The sequence below is a fragment of the Strongylocentrotus purpuratus genome, unplaced genomic scaffold, assembly GCF_000002235.5.
Source record: "Strongylocentrotus purpuratus isolate Spur 01 unplaced genomic scaffold, Spur_5.0 spur5_scaffold_20, whole genome shotgun sequence".
Lineage (NCBI taxonomy): Eukaryota > Metazoa > Echinodermata > Echinoidea > Camarodonta > Strongylocentrotidae > Strongylocentrotus > Strongylocentrotus purpuratus.
The window spans coordinates 42102688-42125784 of record NW_022145606.1 but is presented as its reverse complement, the minus strand read 5'-3'; the positions used below and the strand labels follow the sequence as shown (position 1 = coordinate 42125784).

The 23097-nt window shown below is 36.4% G+C and overlaps 1 protein-coding gene across 2 annotated transcripts in view; it reads left to right on the top strand.

Moving 5' to 3' along the window:
- The first annotated feature begins 908 nt into the window (after window positions 1-908).
- The window catches only part of LOC590042, a 31597-nt gene continuing 9408 nt past the window's right edge, over window positions 909-23097 (top strand). For both annotated transcript variants that reach the window (XM_011681272.2, XM_011681270.2), the window contains exon 1: window positions 909-1093. The gene's annotated coding sequence lies outside the window, so the exon portion shown is untranslated. The remainder of the gene's footprint in view (window positions 1094-23097) is intronic.

The window sequence follows — 23097 nt, the reverse complement described above, 5'->3', positions numbered from 1 at the left end:
ACTGGACAGGTGGTTATCTCATCAACTCAGCTCTCAGTTAACATAAGAAAAAGAGGATCATGGGGGACCAATGGTCACCGATTAGGCTTATTTTGTTATATAGAGGGCGCAAGTAGCTACCAGTAGTGCAGTGGGCCTTTAACATATTCAATTTAACATCTTATTTTACATCAAAGCAACAAACAATTTTAAAAAACTCAAATTTTTAAAAAAAGGAGGAGAAAAGAAAGGACTGGGAAGAAAAAGGGCTGGGCTAGTGGGCTTCAATACCAAATGCAAATGCTATCCATTCTAATAGTACATTTACACTCTGATCATCCGATTATTATATAGAAGTATGAATAATCCTAATATTTCGTTTTCACGTTTTAGTTATCATCTTTCTCCCAACACGGTCGAATATCCTTTTATGAAATCAACTAAAATGCGAGTTACCATATTCAGTAACGTAATAATTATCGCATATTTCAAAAAGTGACGAACAAGGCCTTATCGATAATTTTTAAAGTCTTTGTGATAAAGTTGTCATTTGTCCGAGTTTGTTTTGCTGGTGATTTTAAAACTGTTTCCTTCAAAAGGTAATACGATTACGAGTAATGGCTACACCCGACATGTGGGACTCCATTCCTAAAAATAAAATGGTTACGATGTCAAACAATTATGTTCTCATCGATTGAATAAGAAGGCAGCATGCACAATACAAGAACCACTGTATTGTATTGGATGCATGCAGTTCTATATAATTATTTCGGCTATTAATTTATAACAAGTTCTCTGAGACGAACACGGCGGACGTAAACACACAAGGGTCTAGATTTCAAAGACTAATATCGACTAAGAGGTGAACGCGGAACGCTAAGCTGTGCAGCTCAGTTGGCTTCTCTATACCACTAACCAACGTATTGTATTTTATGGCGCCCGCGACCGAATACTTTGGAGAGTCTATTCTAAGTTTTACGAACGAATCAACTTTCGTGCATACAGACAAATATTGACGTGACGAGTTTGGTACACAGCTGACTACTATCAACCGTTCCTGAAAACACTTCAAGACTTCCATATATTCGCTGGAATACTCTGTTTCATACGTCAGGTAAGAGTTTTGGATTTATCAATTGATACTTTCTGTGTATTTGTATGACTGACGATGTTTTTGTGAAAGTTGATTTGGAAGTGGTGGTATATTTTTGTTCTGTGTTGTGTAATACGAGCTGTTCGGTGGAGAATGTATTCCGCACTTATAATAGATGACTGCGTGAGAAAGTGCGGAGTATATAGGCCTAACTCTGAAAAGTCGTGCTGCTGAGTGACGAATATATTCGGGCTTATTCTTATCTATACCAACGATCTTAACAGTCTTGGAGTGTAATATAGTTACTGATATTTCATTCAAATCATATTTCGTCATCATCGTATAATATAACATAATATGTTTCAAGACTGCTTGAAATCATTGCCGCTCGCTTCAAACAATTATGCTTCTTCTTCTTCTTCTTTATACAGTATAGTACAGACCGCTTTGGCGTATTATCGAATCTTGTGATTGGTTGTATAATAACGCAGCACTAAAACTAAAAGTTAGCTTCTTTTTTTACCAAGTGCGCCGGTCCTTTTCAGTATCTCTCTCTCTCTCTCTCTCTCTCTCTCTCTCTCTCTCTCTCTTCGTATTTTCGATTGTCTGGTGTTCAACTTCCTGCAATAGAGGCTATATAGACAATCAACTAGGCGTTGTGGCGTGCGCCTGTAATCCAGCTAACAGTGGAAGTTACAAACTGATTCAGCCGAGGACGCAGGTTCGAAACTGAGTCACGTCTTTCGGATGGTGACGTTAAAGGTCGGTCCCCAGACGTAAATAATCATATCTGATTGATACACGTCTGTAAAAACCAAATACACACACACACACACACATTTATTTCACCAGTTCCCGTTAAAGCCCTTTCTATACTATCATAACGGTCACATTCCAATAATGTACCTGTCACTGTCTTGTCAGCTAGGCGCTTTACTTTAAATATTTTATTTTATATCTTGAATAGAGGAAACTATAATTAGTCAGTTATGTTTTATGGAAACTTTAATCATTCAGTGACTCGATCCCTATTGAATCAGTGTGCCATATACATTGAATTCAAAAGACGAATAAAAGTATTTTGATTTGATTTCCAACAATTCTATTCCAGCTTATTTATTATCTAGTTACCTTGATTTACCAAAGAATAGTTATCTTTGTCGAGGCTCACACAAAGCACAATGTGACAAAAAACGTTGCGATTCAAAGGATGAAAGAGTATTTCAATTTGATTTCTAAGAATTCCTTTGTAGCTTATTATGCAAGATGCAATTTATTTTCGAGTTGTCTCCGACTTGCCCAGCGATACCCTTGATGAGGCTCACACAATGAAACTAGTTTACCCAGAGGACTGTCCTAAAGAAGAAGAAAGAGAGATAGATTTGTTTTAAAGACCCCCCCCCCCCCCACAAAAAAAAAAAATAACAAAAGTAAAAAGAAGACGGAAAGAATGAGAAGAAGAACAAAAACAAGACCAATGACGAGAAAAAGAAGAAGATAACGAAGAAGAAGAAAAGAAAGTAGAAGAACAAGGACAACAAGATAAAGGAGAAGACGAAGAAGTAAAGAGGATTAAAGGCATCCTTTAACAATGTCTGAGATGCATGGCCCTACGTGTTATCTGTGATATGGTGTAATATTGAAGCCCTACAAAAAAATCGCGCTTCAAAGTGACCCTGAAGTGCCTCCAAAAAAGTAAAAATCTTTGAGTGACCGGTTTTAACATACTCGTTTTCCCCAATAGACTGTAGTGTTATGAAAACCGTTAGGAAAACGCAAAATTTGGTGTCGATTTCCAACTTATATTGGTAATCAGACAAGCGATCGGCTTGTAAAAGGCATAGGGTTCTTGACTGACTTAAATGTTCATAATTATCATTGCAGCATGAGCTAACTCCAGGATTTAGTTTCAGAATCTGAGACAAAGTTACCGGATCTCTTTAAAAAGAAGAGATAAAAGAAGAATAGATGTGAAAGTCCTATACAGTAAAGGCGTCTTGCTGATTGCGTCAATTATAATTACATTGACCTCTGTGTAAATATGAAAAGAGGGTTAAGCCTTCTTGAACAAAGAATAGACCATATTCTATAGCAGTGGTATGCGGTCAAACGTCTTAAATAAATAACGCGATATGCTCTCGACTAATAGACAATCAAAATACATGTATATCACTATATTTTTGATATTGTAATTTGGTGTTCGGCCATATTCATGGTATAACATCTTCCAGACGGGGTGGGGCAGGCGTTCCTTTTTTACCGTGATTAATATACAGCGATATAGAGGGGTTTCCCCCAAAGTTTATTTCCCCTATCCTTTCTTTAGTCTTACTTTATTTCTATCAAACTTCCTTGTTTGAAAAACCGTTCCTTTATTTCCCACCACCTGAACAAAAATAATGTTCTGCTTTTTGCATTGTGTTCAAGCGATTGTAATGCCTCTGAACTTCAAACGTGCCGAAATGCAAAGACACAATTCTAAAATGAATACGATTTTTGTTTAAAAAGTGAAGTCTCAGCTCCTGCTACGCAAACCAAGAGCTCATAGCGGAACTCACCAGGTCCCTTTCAAGGCTCTTAGTCCTTTGAAAGAAGTACATAATTGTAGTAGAATCCGGAAATATTTACATACAAAATATGAAAGTACAGCATTTTCTTCCCACTTAACAGAGAAATGGTGCATGTTGTTAGCATACATGTACCTGTTTATCTAATACTTAACGCCCGTCTGTATCTCGATATCTTCGCTGTCATGAATAATAATAATAATAATATTTAATATTTATATAGCGCTTAATACAAATGTCTCTCAGATAATACTTACAAATATACTATTACCCCGGTCATTGGAACAGGGCTCCCTGGGGAGTATTCCAGCCGGGCGTTACTTGATACGTTATCACCAAGATGATACCTCACCATAAAAAGGGATATGCCGGGGATCCAGTTGCCGTACGTCTCTAATTTTGACAATTTGTGATATCCATGGTTTTGTCATTAGGGGAGACACTGTAATGAAGCCGTCTTATAAATACAGATGGTATCAATCGCAACATACTTACGATTTATATCTATCGCAATGTATACATAAGAGATAGAAACTGCAAACGTGCGATTGATCAGAGGACTTTTGATTGATGCGGATCAAAGGAAACTCTTGTTAAGGCGAGACCCAGGCCTATGCTGCATGTATGCCCTGTTGAGAGCCAGAAATACGTTCAATACGTGTAAATATATAATTTGATACCCGTCTGACCAAGGAGTTGCTTGGTCTAACTCTCTGAATAATGTTTGTAGGCATATCCCTGCAGCTATTGATACCGATACAGCCATGATAACATACAGGATATCAGTTGGCAAGTCCACGATAAGCCTACTTTGGTTAAGTTATGTTATATGGGGGGTGTTTCTCAAAGTCCATTCCTAAGTCGAACTTAACTCTAAGTTGGACTTACACATTATGGAGAGCCATTTGTGCCATAACATAAAATATATTAAAAAGCGAAAAAATCAAGTATTTTAGAATTTTTATAAATTCCACATGAAGAACATGAAATTTCCTTGATAATAGAAAATATGAATGATTTGAATCAACATTATGCCTTTTAAAATAAGTTTTGCCAAATGTGTTAAAAAAAGATGCTAACGGCTTTCCATAATATTGTTAAGTCCAACTTAGAGTTAAGTTCAACTTCGGATCTTTGTGAAACACCCCCTAGGTGACCCAAAGGTCACCACTTATTGTGGAACTATGATGACGTCTCTTCAAAACATCATTTTATTTGATATTACTCTCTATAAACACTATGGGCTATCAACATTGTACAATCATTGGGTATTTGCATACAAAACTTAGACGTGGCAAGTTGTCCCCCCACTGTTATGTTGTGTTAAAAAACATCGCCCGAATGATGTTATTCTTGTATGCTTGCCAGGTAGTCCATTGTTCCTATTGATAAGAGCAAAAAAGGGTTTAACTCTCTGTTAAGGTATCACGAGTTAACGCCCATCTTGCTCCGAACAAACGTTGTGTACATAGCCTTCGAAAGGCCTGGGACTTCCTTGGAAAGTCTGCTCCGAATTCCACCTTTTTTGTCCCGTTTCTTTTGAGTTTCACAAAAGGAAAACATAGAAAAGGAACTGAACATTCCTGCTCTCTCCTTCATTTTGTATTTAGGGTTAGATCAGTGCAATGAGTTACATTTAGTATTAAAACAGAAATGCCCTTTGTAGCTTCTGTTTCAAATCGGTAATAGCAGGTCATGATTCTTTTGCATTCGGTATTCTATTTCATGTTCCTGCTTCCTGGTTCATGTCCACATTTGTATTTGAATAGGTTTTGTTTGACCCCTCCCTAAAAACTAAAAAACATAACAAAACGTGGAGAGGCGGATGCAGGGTTTTGAGAAGGGGCGTTGTTCGTCCTGATGACAACAACAATCAAACAAAGAAAACAAACAACACATCATCATCATCATCATCATCCACAACAACAACAAACAGTTCATAAGTTTAAAAGAGTTGGGGACGTTTGAGTGGGAGGGGCAACAACTATCCCTCCTCCTTGGGACTCCAAAAAGCAGATCGTAAATGCATCCCCCCCCCCCCTCCTCAAACAAAAAGTGCACCAGGGTTTCGATGGTAATTGCGTTTCATTCTCGAAACCAAAAACACCCGTACAATACCAACGCACTAATTACATTTAGTTTCATAATTATGTAAAACTCCAAACTATAAAATATGTATTCATGCTTCCCTGATTTTAATCACCATAAATTATTATGTGTATACTCCAATGTAGCGAACCGTTGATTCTATAGAACAATACTTGTTTATTACCAGGTTTCAAAACATATTTGTTTCGTGGGTGAAGAGTGCACGACCTTCGTAGACGAACTTTAAATTAGGTAGGTTACAGGAACATACCCTTTGTCCAAAAATTGAAAATTAATAACAATCATTGGTTGTGAAGCACACGTTACAAACATTAAGAAAGTCCCTATGTGGATTAGAGAACAAAAGATTTGAAAAAGAGGAGATGAATCAATTTGGAAAGAGAATTATATATCATTAAGTGTTTGTATAAACCATAATTGGAATGTAATAACATAGAATCAATTATACTAGATCACAACAAGGTTTGAAAGATAAGACTACAGAGACTACTCCCCATAGATGACGTAATGTAGCCGCTACACAGAGGCTAGAACCAATGATTTATGGATTTTTCTCCTCACGATCGGAAAGGCTTTCGGGGAAATCATCTCAAGGTCAATTTCAATACCCTAACCCAGAATGATCATGTCCAGATTACGTAATACGTCATTGTTATGTTCTTGCATTTCAAAAAGCGATGGGCAAGGCTCTTGTAATTGCCTTACTGAGTTGATTTTTCGAAAGTCTATGCAATCGTGTTCGGTGCCTTAATAGAGTCTGCACTTGCAGACTAATCAAAGTTGTATCTGTGTAGGGGTCATGCAGGGTCACGTCCAAACGAATATCAGTCTTTTGCTTTGAGAACATCGTTGAGCTAGTCCTTCATGTTTTTCAAGGTATCTTGGGATTGTACTTTGGTATTGAACAACAGTAACTGGAGAATAGCAGACTATATAGAGAGATCTCCCTGGACTATGCATTATAGTCTGCCCACAGCTACCAGACCCTTGCACCCAAGAAGGTGTGTTACAAAGACTAAGATCGACTTTAAAGGCCCACTGTACTACTTGCTCCCTCTATATAGAAAACAATGCCTAATCGGTGCCTGTTGGTCCCCCATGATCCCCGTTTTCTTATGTTGATTGAGAGCTCAGTTGATTAGATAACCACCTGTCAGTGACCACGCTGTGTGGTCTAATCCCTCCTGGCCAAACTAGTACAGACGGCCTTTAAGTTGGACTTAACTACGAAAACCTTTCCAGTCACTTTTGCTCTCACCATTTACTGGCATTGGTCTCTCAAGGGACGTACAATTTATTCATGGTCTCAAATCTACAGAATTTACATTGATAATTCATTGTTGAAAGAAAAAATAGTATCTAGAGATCATAATTGAGAGACCAATGGTGACAGCAACCAGTGGCACGAATAGCCTGCCATAGTTAAGTCCAATTTAAAGTCGATCATAGTCTTTTTGAAACTCACCCCTGGAAGCATTGACCCCCTGTATGATGCAATGCATCCAACACTGGATGGGAATATCTAATAAAGAGTGAACGTTGTGGTGTATTGACTCGAGAACAAGAAGACGAAAACATCTCTCATTATGAATTTTAAAAAAAAATGTTTAAATACCACGTCGTATCTATATGACTTATACTAACTTACTTATTTCAAGAGGGGAAAGTCGGTTTTACCCTACCTGTGGTCTCTTTTTAGTGACTATTACAAGGGGACTGTGTACCTCACTGCATGAACACATCATAATCATACTGTAGCAAACTTGGTGAAAACATTCGCTCATTTCGATGCGTGTATTCGTAATGAAAGGATTTCAACAATAATATTTACCGACATTTAGCAAGGCCGTACGTTTTGAAATCCACGAACTTTTTGCTCATGAAGTGGGCCCGGAAATTGTCTCCACATTATCGCCCTCCTGTTTAAAGATTAGCACCCTCTTTTGTGATTGTTTTCAAACAAAATGGAAGGTCGGAAACGAAAAGGGAACGTCAACCCGGGTCGTGGGATCAATATGTGTTATTCTTTTAGTTTCTGTCCATTGATAGGGGCTTTCCCGCAGATGACATGTTGAAGGGGGAAACGAGGGAGTGTGAGACTCCCCGCACAACTGAATAGGCCATTTTCGTAAAATGTAATCAAATTTAATGCATGCTCAAATCCTTTGTAAATGCCACATTACAAATTTAATTCATTCACGCGTTGACGATTAACTGTATTTTGATCGTCAGAATACGAATGCATATATTATTACGTTTTGTTAGGTAGCACATTCCATAAAGTTTGTTCTATCTGTATGCAGTTCGTAACTTCGTATTCTGACTATTGAAATGAAATTATTCATAATACTTCGGTGAATGAAATAATTTATCGTGAGGCACTCAGCAAATGTTTGTACACTAAATCTGATTACATTACGAAAATGGTCATGAGTTCCCTTCGTGCAACATGTATTAGTATACTATGGGGGTTGAACGGAAATACGGGGGGGGGGGGGGGGCTTATGATACATGGAATTCAAGATTAATTTCAATCTCCTGTATCACTTATGCTCGGATTACGTAGCCTAATATGACGTTGTCACGTTCGTTCGTTTGAAAAGGTGAGGCATTCTTATTTTGATTTTTTAATAAACAAAGTGATTTTTAAAGGGGAAAACGGAGCATGATATTCCAGCCCAACGAGATCCCTACGTGCATGATGATTAGTATGAGAGCTGTACGAAAATACGAGGGGGCGGGTAAGGGAAGGGGACTTTTACTCAGATCGCGATCATGAACTTTCAAGAAACCATTTCATGGGGCTGGAGCGGTTCGAGGAGGATAATTGAGGGGCTTGTAGATTCTTCTATTCATCGAATTTCATCATCACCATTCTTGCATGAAGATACAAAAAGAGAACATATAAATCCACTGTGAGGTCACAATGTGACCAAAATGAATGCATTGTGAGGTCATCAGTTCTGAGAAAGCGTATGGATGTTGGACAAGGGAAGGAGTTGGGATTTTGTATTCTTAAACCCATTGGCTCTTGGAACCGGATGGGTCCTGTATTTTGCCTATGGGAATGAAACCAGGCCTCAAATTAAATTTTTGTCCACGGGGGCTCTTCCAAAAAAAGATAGCCCCCGTGAACCTTCTCACGGGAGCTCTTTTAGTGCTGACGGGGGCTCTTATTTTAATACAAATTTCCATTGGATGAAACTCCTAAATTCCTTGGTATTTTATCATTATCATTTATTTAAGTCGGCATTCTCCCTCTTAGAAATTTACTTGTTACATAGCTGTATACTTTTATCCCCGTGATCAGTGGCGGATCCAGGGGGGGGGGCGGGGGGCCGCCCCACCCCACCCCCCTGGGAAAAAAGAAGGGGGGAAAAGTTAAAAAGGGGAATTTTCTTTCTTTTTTTTTGAAAAAGGAAGTGTTCCTTTCCCACTTGTATCACAGAGAAACAACAGTTTAAGTTAAGTCTAACGTTAACGTTAATTTTTTATTAAAATGTAGAGTACAGCCCTTTGCCTAAGGCCTAATTTAGGTCGTAACTGTTACTGTTTGAAAATCTTAAGTAAAATTAGACGGTTTTCATGGTTAGACCAAGTAATTGAGAAAAAAAAGTTTACCCTTCACCGAGACCAGGTCAATCAATCTTCTAGATCCATTATTAGGGTCTAACGTTAGTAGATATAAGGTAGATGCAGGCGCGGATCCAGCGGGGGTGAGCGGGCCTTACCCCCCCCCCCCTTTCCGCAAGAGAGAGAGAGAAAGAGAGATAAGGAGAAGAGGGAAAGGGAAAGAGGAGAGAAAGGGAAAGAAAGAAGAGGAAGAAGAAAAGAAAAGGGGGAAGAAGGAGATCGGGGGGCGAAAGGGCCTTGCCTCCCAGGCTGTTGCCTCTCCCCAATAAAACAAAATAAGAGAGAAGGAAGGAAGGAAATGGAAAGAAAAAAGGAAAAGAGGAGATAAAGGGAAGGAAAATTGAGGAAGAAGTAAAGAAAAGAAGGGGGATATCATGCAGTTGCAATTTTCCCGCCTACAAGTTGCGGATGGGGGTGGGGCAAAAGGCCTTTGCCTCCCCCCGCCCCCGCTAAAAAAAAAGAGAGAGAAGGAAGGAAAAGGAAAAAGGAGAGCTAAAAGGGACCAAAAAAGAGGAAGAAGAAAAAAAAAGGGTGAAAAGAATTTCGATGCGGTGTTCGAGTAGAATTTTGTGAGATGATGATATACTTTCTCGTAGCTTGATGCGACGAAGTGTCTCTATCCAGATATCTGTTAATAATATTATAGAATATAGAAGCCTGATATGACCTTCTGCTCGTAACCGACAAGTCACCGCATTAAAATTAAATTGCAAAACACGATGGTGGATGAAACTTTCTAATATTCGAAGATATATGACCTTCAGACCATATTGTTTCATTATTTTTTATTCAATCAATCAACGTCAAAGAATTGATTTTTCATCGCACTTCAGTTTATTATTTCACCTTTTAATGTTCTTTCATTCTTATGCATCACGAAAGAACACTGAATTGGATTCTTCAATGATTGTTTTGATTAATTTCCTCCCCTTTCATTCTCCCTGTTTAATACTGATACAATTTTCAATTTTTCTTAATCAAGGCAAAATATTATTTTCATATTTTCTTAATGCAAGACAGGGAGAGAGAGAGAGAGAGAGAGAGAGAGAGAGAGAGAGAGAGAGAGAGAGAGAATATGTTAAGTGAGAATTATCGAGTACAACTATGCATTGCATCCTTTTCAATATTATTTAATTCGCTGAAAATATTCAGAATATGAATATGATAAATCCACATAATACACCAACGCTGTTCAACGCATCCAACGCTCCAACCATAACCCATATGCCAATGCACCATATTTATCAAATATGAAAAGATTTTTAAATGAAATTTGAAGAAAAATCAAATTTAAAATGCACTGACAGTCATCAGTTGAAATCATGATTTCTCTGTGACTGGAATAGCACTAGTTTCTGAGGGACCAGTCACTGAAGAGGAGATAAAGGGAAGGAAAATTGAGGAAGAAGTAAAGAAAAGAAGGGGGATATCAGTTGCAATTTTCCGGGCCCCCCCCCCCCCCTTGGAAAAAAAAAGGGGGGAAAAGGGAAAGATTTTATTTTTTGGAAAAAAAAGTGTTCCTTTCCCACTTGTATCACAGAGAAACAACAGTTTAAGTTAAGTCTAACGTTAACGTTAATTTCATAATTTGTTATTAAAATGTAGAGTACAGCCCTTGGCCCTAGGCCTAATTTAGGTCGTAACTGTTACTGTTTGAAAATCTTAAGTACAATTAGACGGTTTTCATGGTTAGACCAAGTAATTGAGAAAAAAAAGTTTACCCGTCACTGAGACCAGGTCAATCAATCTTCTAGATCCATTATTAGGGTCTAACGTTAGTAGAAATAAGGTAGATGCAGGCGCGGATCCAGCGGGGGTGAGCGGGCCTTACCCCCCCCCCCCCCCTTTCCGCAAAAGAGAGAGAGAGAGAGAGAGAGAGAGAGAGAGAGAGAGAGAGAGAAAGAGAGAGAAGGAAAAGAGGGAAAGGGAAAGAGGAGAGAAAGGGAAAGAAAGAAGAGGAAGAAGAAAAGAAAAGGGGGAAGAAGGAGATCGGGGGGGGGGGGCGAAAGGGCCTTGCCTCCCAGGCTGTTGCCTCCCCCCACTAAAACAAAATAAGAGAGAAGGAAAGAAGGAAATGGAAAGAAAAAAAGGAAAAGAGGAGATAAAGGGAAGGAAAATTGAGGAAGAAGTAAAGAAAAGAAGGGGGATATCACTTGCAAAGCTTGATGTGACGAAGTGTCTCTATCCAGATATCTGTTGATAGTATTATAAAATATAGAAGCCTGATAATTATGACCTTCTGCTCGTAACCATAACGTCACCGCATTAAAATTAAATTGCAAATAGTGATCAACAACACGATGGTGGATGAAACTTTCTAATATTCGAAGATATATGACCCTCAGACCATATTGTTTAATTCTTTTTTATTCAATCAATCAACGTCAAAGAATTGATTCATCATCGCTCTTCAATTTATTATTTCACCTTTTAATGTACTTTCATTCTTATGCATCACGAAAGAACACTGAATTGGATTCGTCAATGTTTGTTTTGATTAATTTCCTCCCCTTTCCTTCTCCCTGTTTAATACTGATAACATTTTCATTTTTTCTTAATCAAGGCAAAATATTACTTTCATATTTCCTTTATGCAAGACAGGGAGAGAGAGAGAGAGAGAGAGAGAGAGAGAGAGAGAGAGAGAGAGAGAGAGAGAGAGAGAATATGTTAAGTGAGAATTATCGAGTACAACTATGAATTGCATCCTTTTCAATATTATTCAATTCGCTGAAAATCTTTATTTTATAATTCCACGGGGCGATTTTGAATTTTGCAATCGCCCCCGTGGACAACCTGACGGGGGCGATTATGGAGCTCACGGTGGCGAATCGCCCATCGCCCCCGTGTATTTTGAGCGCTGAATGAAACGATTCAGTAGTGAACGGCTTAATCACTGAAATAGCATACAGACTGGTAGATTACTTAACACGATTGCTTGCTATCTTATCACGTGGTATATTGCATTTTGTGATTATCATGTGATCAGCGGACAGTAACTGACCGTCTGACCGAGACAGCATGCAGCGAACAGAGGCTTGTAGGCGGATCATGGGGTGTTCTCAAAGATCCTAAGTTGAACTTATCTCTATAATTATGAAAAGATTTAAGATATCAGCATCATTGAAAATATTTTGTAAACATTATTTTAAAAGGAATAACATGTTGATTCAAATCATTCATATTTTCTATTATCTTGGGAGATCTCATGTTCTTGATGTTGAATTTATGAAAAGTCTAAAATACTTGTATTTTGCTTTTGAATGTATTTCATTATAAGGCTACAAATGGCTCTCCATAATATTTAAGTCCAACTTAGAGTTAAGTTGGACTTAGAATCTTTGTGAAACACCTCCCCCCCCCCCCCTCCCAGATCATATTTATTTGCTAATTTTCCTCCCAGACTAGACTATACAGCTAGACTTTAATCTCTCGATATCATTTTTTAAATACTTATCAGCGCAACTTAAAGATAGAGAGAGAGGGGGGAGTGGGGATGGTAGAAGTGTAAGCTGTAGAATGAAAAAGAAAAGGTGAAAGGGACACAAAGAGAGAGAGAGAGAGAGAGAGAGGGGGAGGGGCTTTAGACAGGAGATCATATTTTGATTTTGACATTAAAATCTTAAACAGATGCACCAGATTTGGAGCCAATAATATTTTTAACAATCGAAGAAAAAAAAACAATTAACGCACGCATTGTAATGAATTAAATAATATTTGTTTCTCTTATTATTCTTGTTTCGTGTCGCTTCGCTTTGTTACTTTAAAGGTAAAGACCAGTATTGGAAACGCCCCAATTTCAAAAAATGAAATGGAAGCTCTCATTACCGATCATGTGAAAGAATATGTTTTGACTAATACATGATGATACAAAATTTGCCGGGAAACCGCCTACTAATTCATATATTTGGTAAATTTGTTTCTCTCATGGTCTGTGAGAGATATAGGGTAGTCCCATATACATCTTTCTGTGTATAGTGCTTGTAACTTAACGAAGAATGGGCCAAATTTCTTATCATTTTGATGATTCCAGAACCTTGCAGATGCTATAGATGCTAGATGATCAACCTTTTCTGATCGATTCCACAACGTTTCTTTCACAATGCAATCGCATGACCATAACTGGTCTTTACCTTTAATGAGCGTGTGTGTGTGTTTTGTGATCTTCTTGTCTGTAACCAATTAAATGTTCCGGTCGGTTTCCTTTTCCTTGTCTTATCCATGTCACCATATCCCGCAATCACTGTTAAACATCGCTACATAATGACTAACAATCACCATAGTCATAGGCGCTATAGTGGGGTAGCTTAGTGACAAATATACCTTTGATCATGACAGGCTGGACAAAAGCATAATTTTTTCACCAGACATTTGTATATGTATGAGGATCAAAATTAGGCTATGCTCCAAAAAATCTGCTGACACGAATCATGAGTAAGTAGCCTTAATTTACATAATTTCAAAAGTCCCACCTGTGTGACAATGTGTCTGCATTCATAGACTAGCATAACAGGGAATTCCCCTGACTCCCATGAATGCTGGCTTCTGATTGGTCAAGAGTTTGTACTGCAAGTTGTAGTTTCAGAGAATTAGAAAGCAATGGGATTGCAGAGAAAGCTATTTTCATCCTTCTCCGGATCCAGTTGATTTATTTCAGACATTTCCCTCATTACAAACGTAAGTAAATCAGTTTTTACTGTAATAAACATCTTCTTAACTATTTAGGCATATTGTAATTTCAATGATGATATGTACACTTGCTAAGAACAAACCAAGAGTCAGTCCCACCCATGCAAATTTGTGTTATGAAATATATGAAGGGTTGGAAAGGAAGTAAAATAACATTTCAAGAGACCATGAACAAAACTGATTTTAGTACTAGTCAGAAATAATTTTTCTTTTCTTTGCATCACCTTTCATGAAATTCGTGCTATTCATTTCTCTTCCAAGATGAATTGTACTTTGAAAACAAAGGGGAAGATAAGTAGAATTGTGCCATACTCTGCTAGTCTATACCACCAGACACACCTTAACAACTTTGAACGGGGCATAGGTTGGTCAAAATCTAATTCGAGTGAGTGTTTGTGTGCATTATTATAGGTGTATTAGGGTGTGTTATGGTCATATATCAGAGCTAATTTGATGAAGTGTGTACCAATCAACTTTAAGCCCGCATAACTTTACACATAGGCCAGACCTGGGTAATTCAAAGTTGGGTGAAAATTCATTACTGCAATGCGGTTTTTAAGTTTATGCCTTTACATCAGAATCGGACCGATGCCTCTCTGAATGTCTCTGTAAATGGGGACCAAGCATATTTATCTACACTGGTATAGTTATGGGTTCATGTTTTATTGATTCTAAGAAGTTTATACTGTACATTGGGCCGTATACATAAAAGGTAGCAACTGCTTGTAAGCATTGGTTCAACTTCAAGCATAAGATCAAGCATAAAAGCAATTGCCTAAAATCTGTATTTTACCTGTTTGCTTTCTGTTTATCATGAGGAGCCAAACCTGATGTATGAGAAATTTATGGAGGTTTTTTCTGAGATCTATCGTACTTGTTTTCCACTCAAAAAAAATAATTTATAAGAAAAATCCTAAACCATGGTTTACTAAACAACTGAAAAGGATGTGTTCAAGAAAAAATTACCTTTACAAAAAGTACATTAAAAATCCTACTGAACTCCGAAAAGATTGCTACAACAAATTCCGTAATCTTTACACAAACCAAATTCGTAGTGCCAAAAGAAATTATTACTTTTCAAAGTTTTGTAAATTTAAAGGAAACATTAATAAAACCTGGAGAACTATTAATGATATTCTCCAGAGAAAGAAATATCAGAAAAATTCCTCTGTGTTTAAGTGTAACAATTCAGTAGTAAGTGATTCTAAAGAAATTGCTGAGAGCTTTAATGATTATTTTAAAGATGTTGGTCATAAATTAGCTAGTATGAACAGGGACGTAACGAATATTAACTGTACCTCTTATTTAAATAGCAATTTTCCTCATACTGCATATTTCTTACCCATCACTGAAAAAGAAATAATTAATAATGCTCTATCTTTCAAAAATGGTAAAGCTCCTGGTTTTGACTCCATTGATTGTTCTGTAGTGAAAAAGGTTATTCATGTCATATGTAAACCGTTGTGCAATATTTTTAACTCATGTATTGAGCAAGGTGTTGTACCTGTTGACCTGAAAATTGCCAAAATTATTCCCATTCATAAAAAGGGACCTAAAGATATATTCTCAAATTACAGACCCATTTCATTACTTCCACTCTTCTCTAAAATCTTTGAAAAATGCATCTATACCAGACTACACGGTTTTCTTGATAAACATAGTATACTTTATAATAAGCAGTTTGGATTTAGGGCCAGGTATTCAACTGATCATGCTCTTTTAGATTTTTTAATACAAGTATCAAAGGCAATTGAAAACAAAGAAATCATTGTTGGTATATTTTTGGATTTTAAAAAAGCGTTTGATTCAATTAACCATGATATCCTCCTTTCAAAACTTTATTATTATGGAATTCGTGGTGTTACTCTTCAATTATTTCGCAGTTATCTAAATGATCGCAAACAATTCACTGTTTTCAATTCTAAAAATTCAAGTTTACAATTAGTTTCCTGTGGTATTCCGCAGGGGTCAATTATAGGCCCACTGCTCTTCTTAATTTATATAAATGATTTACATTCAGTCTCTCCCATTTTGAATTTTATACTGTTCGCGGATGATACAAATATATTTTATAAGCATAAAGATGTTGAATGCCTGACCAAAAATCTAAACACTGAGCTCTTAAAGGTTAGTGAGTGGATTAAAGCAAATAAACTGCAACTTAACTATGAAAAAACCAATGTTATGTTATTTAACTTTCCAAAGACGTGTGTTAGTGAAGTAAAAATATATATGAATGGAAATCTGATTGAACATACCAGTTCAACCAAGTTCTTAGGCATTAATATTGATAAAGATCTTAAATGGAAAACACACGTCTATGAAGTTCTACGTAAAGTGTCTAGAACAATAGGAATTATGAGTAAACTTAAAGACATCTTGCCAACCAAAATTCTCATAATGTTATACAACTCACTAATCTTGCCTTATATATCCTACTGTAACATTATATGGGGTTTTTGTAAACAGCATTTACTTAATCGTATTTTCCTCCTACAAAAAAGAGCAGTTCGTATAATTTGCCACAAGCCATTTTTAAGTCCAAGCAGACCTCTTTTCTCGAAACTGAATATTCTCCCAATATCATTATTACATGATTTTCAACTCTGTGTTTTTATGTATTCATATTATCATAACCTATTACCAGAAATCTTTTGTAATATATTTCAGAGCAATAACGATATTCATAGATATAATACCAGGACTTCAGCAGACACTCGTGTAATATATGGTCATTCTTCATTTTCAAATAGTATCTTTTTATGCCAAGGACCCACTATTTGGAACAAACTACCCCCTAAACTTAAACAGTGTGCATCTTTAAACAGTTTTAAGCATCATTTAAAACTTCACCTGATACAGCAAATTTGAATTCGACAAATGCAATTTTTATGTGTGTAATTACCATTGTAGTATTGTATTTTCTTTGTCCCCTTTTTGTTTGTTTTTTGTGTACATTTTTAGGATCATCTACTTATAAGTTTTTGTAACTTTTTTGATGATCCAACCACTTCGTAATTTCCTTTAGTGTATTTTCCATTTTAGTGGTTTTTCTATGTTTGCAAACAAGTATTGTATTCTTTGCCTTTGTATGTTTTTATGAAAGTGGTAAATAAATTCAATTCAATTCAATTCAATTCAATAACCTTGCTTGTCCTCAAACTTAGCTTTTGCTTGCCTTCAGCATGAAATTGCTCTGTCTTTCAACAAAACACGTCACACCATTCTAGGGAGAACACAAGCGGTTTTCATTTATTCAAATGTCATTTGTTTGGTGGGAAGCTTTTTCCTGATATAGTAATTCATAATTAGTTGCTTACAATATTTTCATTTAAACTCTATTAAAGATCCATTATAGAATGATACATCACGAACAAAATCATGACATGACATGACAAAATCATGATCTTGTAAAAATACTAAGTAGTCATAACAACGTAAAGCAAGTGAGAATTCATCTGAAAAATGAACAACTTATTACTTCTGATGCTGCTGGCAAATTGGTGAAATATCATTTTGAGTCACACAAAAGAAATACTAAAAGGAGTACAATTATTACTGTATTATTACGGTTGTTGTTAGACAATTCAAATTAGAATACATGTACGTACCAAAGAATTATAAAAGTTAGGTGCTATATTACTTTTGCACAGCTTTATCAGGTAGTTTACTTCAAAATGATATCATGATCTTGGAATTCACTATGAAAGATAAGCCATCATCGTTTCTAGAAAAATGCCAGTACTCACACTCAAATTCTTCTGCACAACTGCTTCTAGGTAAAAGCAAAATATTTAATTTATGACTACATTTTTAACAAATGCTTGAGCTTGCTAGCAAAAGCTTTTTCTTGCAATCAATTTATATGCATACAGATTCAAGTAACAGGCTCCCTCAAGCAATTGCCACTCTTTATTCATACGGCCCATAACTATACTTACCATGTAGTATAGGCCTACTAATCAAGGCTATCAACTTTTTATCAAGCCGTTATATTGGATTTTACCTAGCCAATGATGACGTTAGATTATAGCAGTTTAACTTTATGTCAGCTGAATAAACCAGAGATTATAAGTAAACAAATATGAGTGATATGAGAGGCAAAAAATACAATAAAATTAAAAAAACATAAACAAATAAATAAATAAAATAAATGGATAAATAAAAAAGTAAGTGACCTGTATCTGCAGGTTTGATTTTCAGTATATTTATTCTCATTTTATATAGGTCATCATGGATTGGAGCATTTGTATAATCTGCAAGAAACATACACAGGAAAAAGTGAACTGTCCGCAAAAAGGATTAATGCACAATGCAGAAAAAGTTTATGCTTCATTCTTGGAAAATGTTGACGAGTTCCGGAAAATAAACTCATTACCGATTGATGTAGACTTTGGACCTGAGGGAACAGTTGAAGCATTTGTGAGAAACAACGCCTCATGGCATCGTTCTTGTCATCAAAAATTTAATAATAACAAACTCAAAAGAAAATTGGAGGGAAAAAGTAAAGATGAGAAAGAATGTATACCTAATGACCAAGTGGTACCATAATAGTAATGACCCATCAGTTCTGATGCCAAGAAGATTTAAAAACAGAGCAAACTAGAAATATCACTGAAGGTGATTAATACCCCTAATCCAGTATATCCAACTCATGTGATCATAAAGAATGTAACTTGGGTTAAAAATTATTTGTGTATATGTGTTGTGTGTGTGTGTGTGTGTAAAAAAAAACCATAGTTCTTTTTGAGTTAAGTAATTCGCTCAACAAGATTTTTACAAAAAGTTTGTGGTTACCATGACAATGCTTTGTCCGGTGCAAACGCAAAGGGCATTTTGCACAACTACACATACAGATCATCGTACACACCAAATTTGATCATAATAGCTTAAATGCTTCATGTTAAAGCAAAAATATGTGTTTACCAGGACAACGCTTTATCCGAGTACAGTTTCCATGGAAATGCTTTGTCCGAAAAACAAAAAGAGCATGTCTTGCACATCTATACCCCAGTGCCGTCATGAACACTAAATGTGATTTCAATTGCTTCAATATTGTGGAAGTAGTTCGCTCAGCAAGAGTTTTGCAAAAATATCTGGTTACCATGGCAACGCTAGGTGGCGCACAATCACAAAGGGTGTTTTTTATAACCACACTCATAGATCGTTATAGATACCAAATTTGACATTAATTGCTTAAATTCTGTGGAAGTAATTTGCACTATAAGGTTTGGTAAAATTGTGGTTACCATGGCAACGCTTTGTCCGACAAACACAAAAAAACATGTCTCGCACATCTACCCCTCAATGTCATCACATACACCAAGTTTCATTTCTTTTTTGCTTCAAAACTATAGAAGTAGGACCACGGTTGCTTTATTTTGGGGGTTTTCCTGTGATTATGTAATGAATAAATGATGATGTCATAATGACGTCATTTTCACCACCTTTCCAGCATCAATTTTCTTGGAGCATAGCCTTTTTTAAGAAGGTACATCGTTAAGATAATTTGGTGAAAAAATCATGCTTTTGTCCACCGTGTCACGATTTTTTCACTAAGCTACCCCACTACTACAAATCCACTTAGCAGCCACACACCCCTGTCAACCAGTGTCATTCTGTGTATATACGCATAATTGTGAAGCATGATAATCGTAGAAATATGTAAATAATTTCTCTTGACAATAATAACGCACTCAGGTCTTGCCGGCAAAGCCCTCGCTCTGTTACGGCTGAGCGAAATTCAATACACATAGCGATGATAATAATTATTGATCATCAAAGGAGTGATCATTACTGCATGATTGCGTGTACCTTCCTCTTTTGAAATTCACTTTTAAACTATGCAGGGGGCGTGGTACTTCCCTTTACTTCCATCAATAACAAAATTAGAAAAACACAAAATTTGAAAGAGAAACAAACATTGAACAGGTAAAAATAGTTATGAGAAATTTTCCGTTCTTGTTAGTTATATCCTAAGTAAGGCTATACATGACTTGTGTCTCCTTAAAAGGGTGGCTCTCCAAATGCCATCATTCGAAATAAAACAAGAAATATCTAAAGGTTTGGGACTAAGGATTTATGCCACATGTTGTATAGTCCCATGTGTAATATAACCTCTGACATTTCTGCGAACTATATCATTTAGCGTATCTGATTGTATCGCAATACTGCAGGGGAAATGTCGCAAAAGACATCTTATACTTTGTAAATGATATGTTGATCTAGAAAGAATGGGTGTCCTGTCTGAGTAAGTATTTCGCTGGAAAGTAGTATGATATAATATTGTATAGTGTACATTTCATAGGCGTGTAAGGCGGGGGCAGAGGCGACATTCCTCCCCCTCCCCCGAAACCGACAAGATTTTGAATGCCCTATCTAAGTTGATTCTAGAACAATAAAAGTATAAATCTGACATATTTTCTTGATGAAAAACAGACTAGTTCATCGTGATAATAATATACAGATACTAGGATACTGTATCCGTCAATGGGTATATCGGCACCCCTAATTCCCCGGTGAAAACGTGCCCACGATTATGCAACGGCATGCAAAGCCGACAATAGGGTGAAATCCGCGGTTTTAATTTAAGCCCTTTCATTTGATTTTCTGTATAGCGTTTCTTTTCATGTTTTAAGCCCGTCTAATCTTAACCATACTGATTATGTAACATGCCGGCAGAGCATAACGTACCCACCCTTCACCCTTTATATGAATGAACGCGACTGGATTGTCCTTTTGTGTTCTCCACCCCCTTAATTGTGAGCCGAATTCCAACCAACCCCCCCCCCCGCTATTGACGGACGTATTACTCATTGACCCACACCCTTTTCTTTCTTCTTTTTGAGCCAAAAAGCCGGTTATTTTCCCACGTTTTACCATGGATCGTTGCGGTGTTCTGACCGAGAATCATATTAAGGTCGACCTTTGATAAAAATCACGAAAGCTCGCAGATCAGTGGTTCTCGCATAGTAATAATATATCAATGACATTACATTAGTTGTCGCATATAGAAATATATACAGTGTATTATACAATGTAGTTTCACTGGAAATTAAAATGGTACTAGTAGTACTAATAATAATATACAGTATTAATTTAGAAATTGTAATAAGTTCTTGCATAGGAACAGTAAATAGTCTAAATATTAATTATTAATATTAATTGGGAATCTCGCCCAGCAAGCCTATAGATTCCATTTTTTCCCTCTCAGTTAAATCAAGCAATATAAAATATTTTGTCTAATTCTCAAAAAATGTGATCTGTAAACTTATTTGATTACGAACATACTTGTCAGTATTTCGTTACTTGTATAACTCATTTGTTCTATTATATATTGTATTACTGTATGGTTTATATTATGTCATTTAATTTGTGGATATCTGAGTGGAAAATAAATCAAAGAAAATCAAATCTAATCAAATCAAATATCAATTATAATGCTTCTCGCATATCACATTGTGATAGGGTAATTTCAAGATAAAGTCGACCATTTTGATGTCCCATACGTCATCGAGTACTTTGTTGTTGTCAATAATTGTAGTTGGTGACGTGTCATTTCACATGATAGTTGGTGTTATCACGTTGATGCAAGAGAGGTGCATGCAAGCACAAAAAAGGCAAACCCGGGAAGGATTTTTTGTTGTTGAAAATTTCAAAATAAGTAGATTTAAAAAAAATAAAAAAACACTTCGGCGTATTGGTAAACAAATTCATTTAAATTCTTGAAATAGTTAGCCTTATAAGCTCTTTTTCTAAAGCAGGAAGTCAGTATCTCATAATCCCCCATAAGCCACAACAATAACCATGAATTTGCACTCAAATTAATACAACCTTTGCGGTTGTAACCATTCTAGTTTTTCCTAAAAAAATTGAAACGTTCGTTTTCGCACGCTAAGTTCACCCATTATCATACGTAATCATCCGGATATTTTGCTGTAGATGTAGCTGCTGTTCTTGTTGCTTTTGTTGCTGTTATTGTTATCATTTTTTTTCTTCAGTTAAGATGATAATTAATTATTATAATAAATCAATTATAGCTTCATTAAGTTGATTTATATTGCTCATGTATCGACCATGATGGCTTTATAGCTTACCTCAAGGAGCTAAAAACATTCACAGAATGTCAAGTTCTGTCAGGTCCCCATTTACTGAACCTGGGTGGAGAGTGGCAAATGTAGATGATAATAAAAAAAATTACCAAAGGATATTATAGTAGGCCTACTGCGGCGGGACTCGAACCGCGAACCATTGTGACCCACAATCCAGTAACGTTATCCATTAGACCACGTATAGAGAGGGACATTGATTATTAGATGTTTTTCTTTTGATTAAGTTAAGGGTAGGCTATAAGGTTAGGCATAACTTTGGTCAAGATATACAATATTTGAATAAACTAGGAATTCGGATAGTATATATAGGAAATGTATTGCGTAGCAATTATCATTGTAGACCCAAAGCACGATTGCAAAGCCTTTCAAGAAATCAAGGTCTGGACACGTCACAGGTCTGATACAACTTTAAACATTACTGGGCCCCGTCTCATAAACAATTGCGATTAATCGCAGCTTATTTACGATTGATATCAATCGCAAACATGTACATAAGACATAGGAGACGGCAAACTTGTGATTGATTAACGGACTTGCGATTGGTTTGAATCAGTCGCAACTGTTTGTGAAACAGGGCTCTGGTCGGATCAAATAGCAGCTTTGGTATTTGACATTAATGTTTAGAGTAGAGAAATAATCAGACGATCCAATGTTTAATCCTGTCCAGACATAATACGATTGTCTTCGTGATCAAATCCGTTGAACCAGCTTGAACTCGCCTTGTGCAGGCTTGTCTATTTCCGGTTCAATTTCCTATCCACTTCCGGTATTACACCACTCAATTTCTAGTCTCTCTTCCAGTATGATTTTATATAATCTCAAAATAAAAACAAACGTTCTCTATACCAATTTGCAAAGCACGAAGTGTATACTGTCGATGAAATAAGGATTAATTTACGTTCATAATTATAGTAGAACA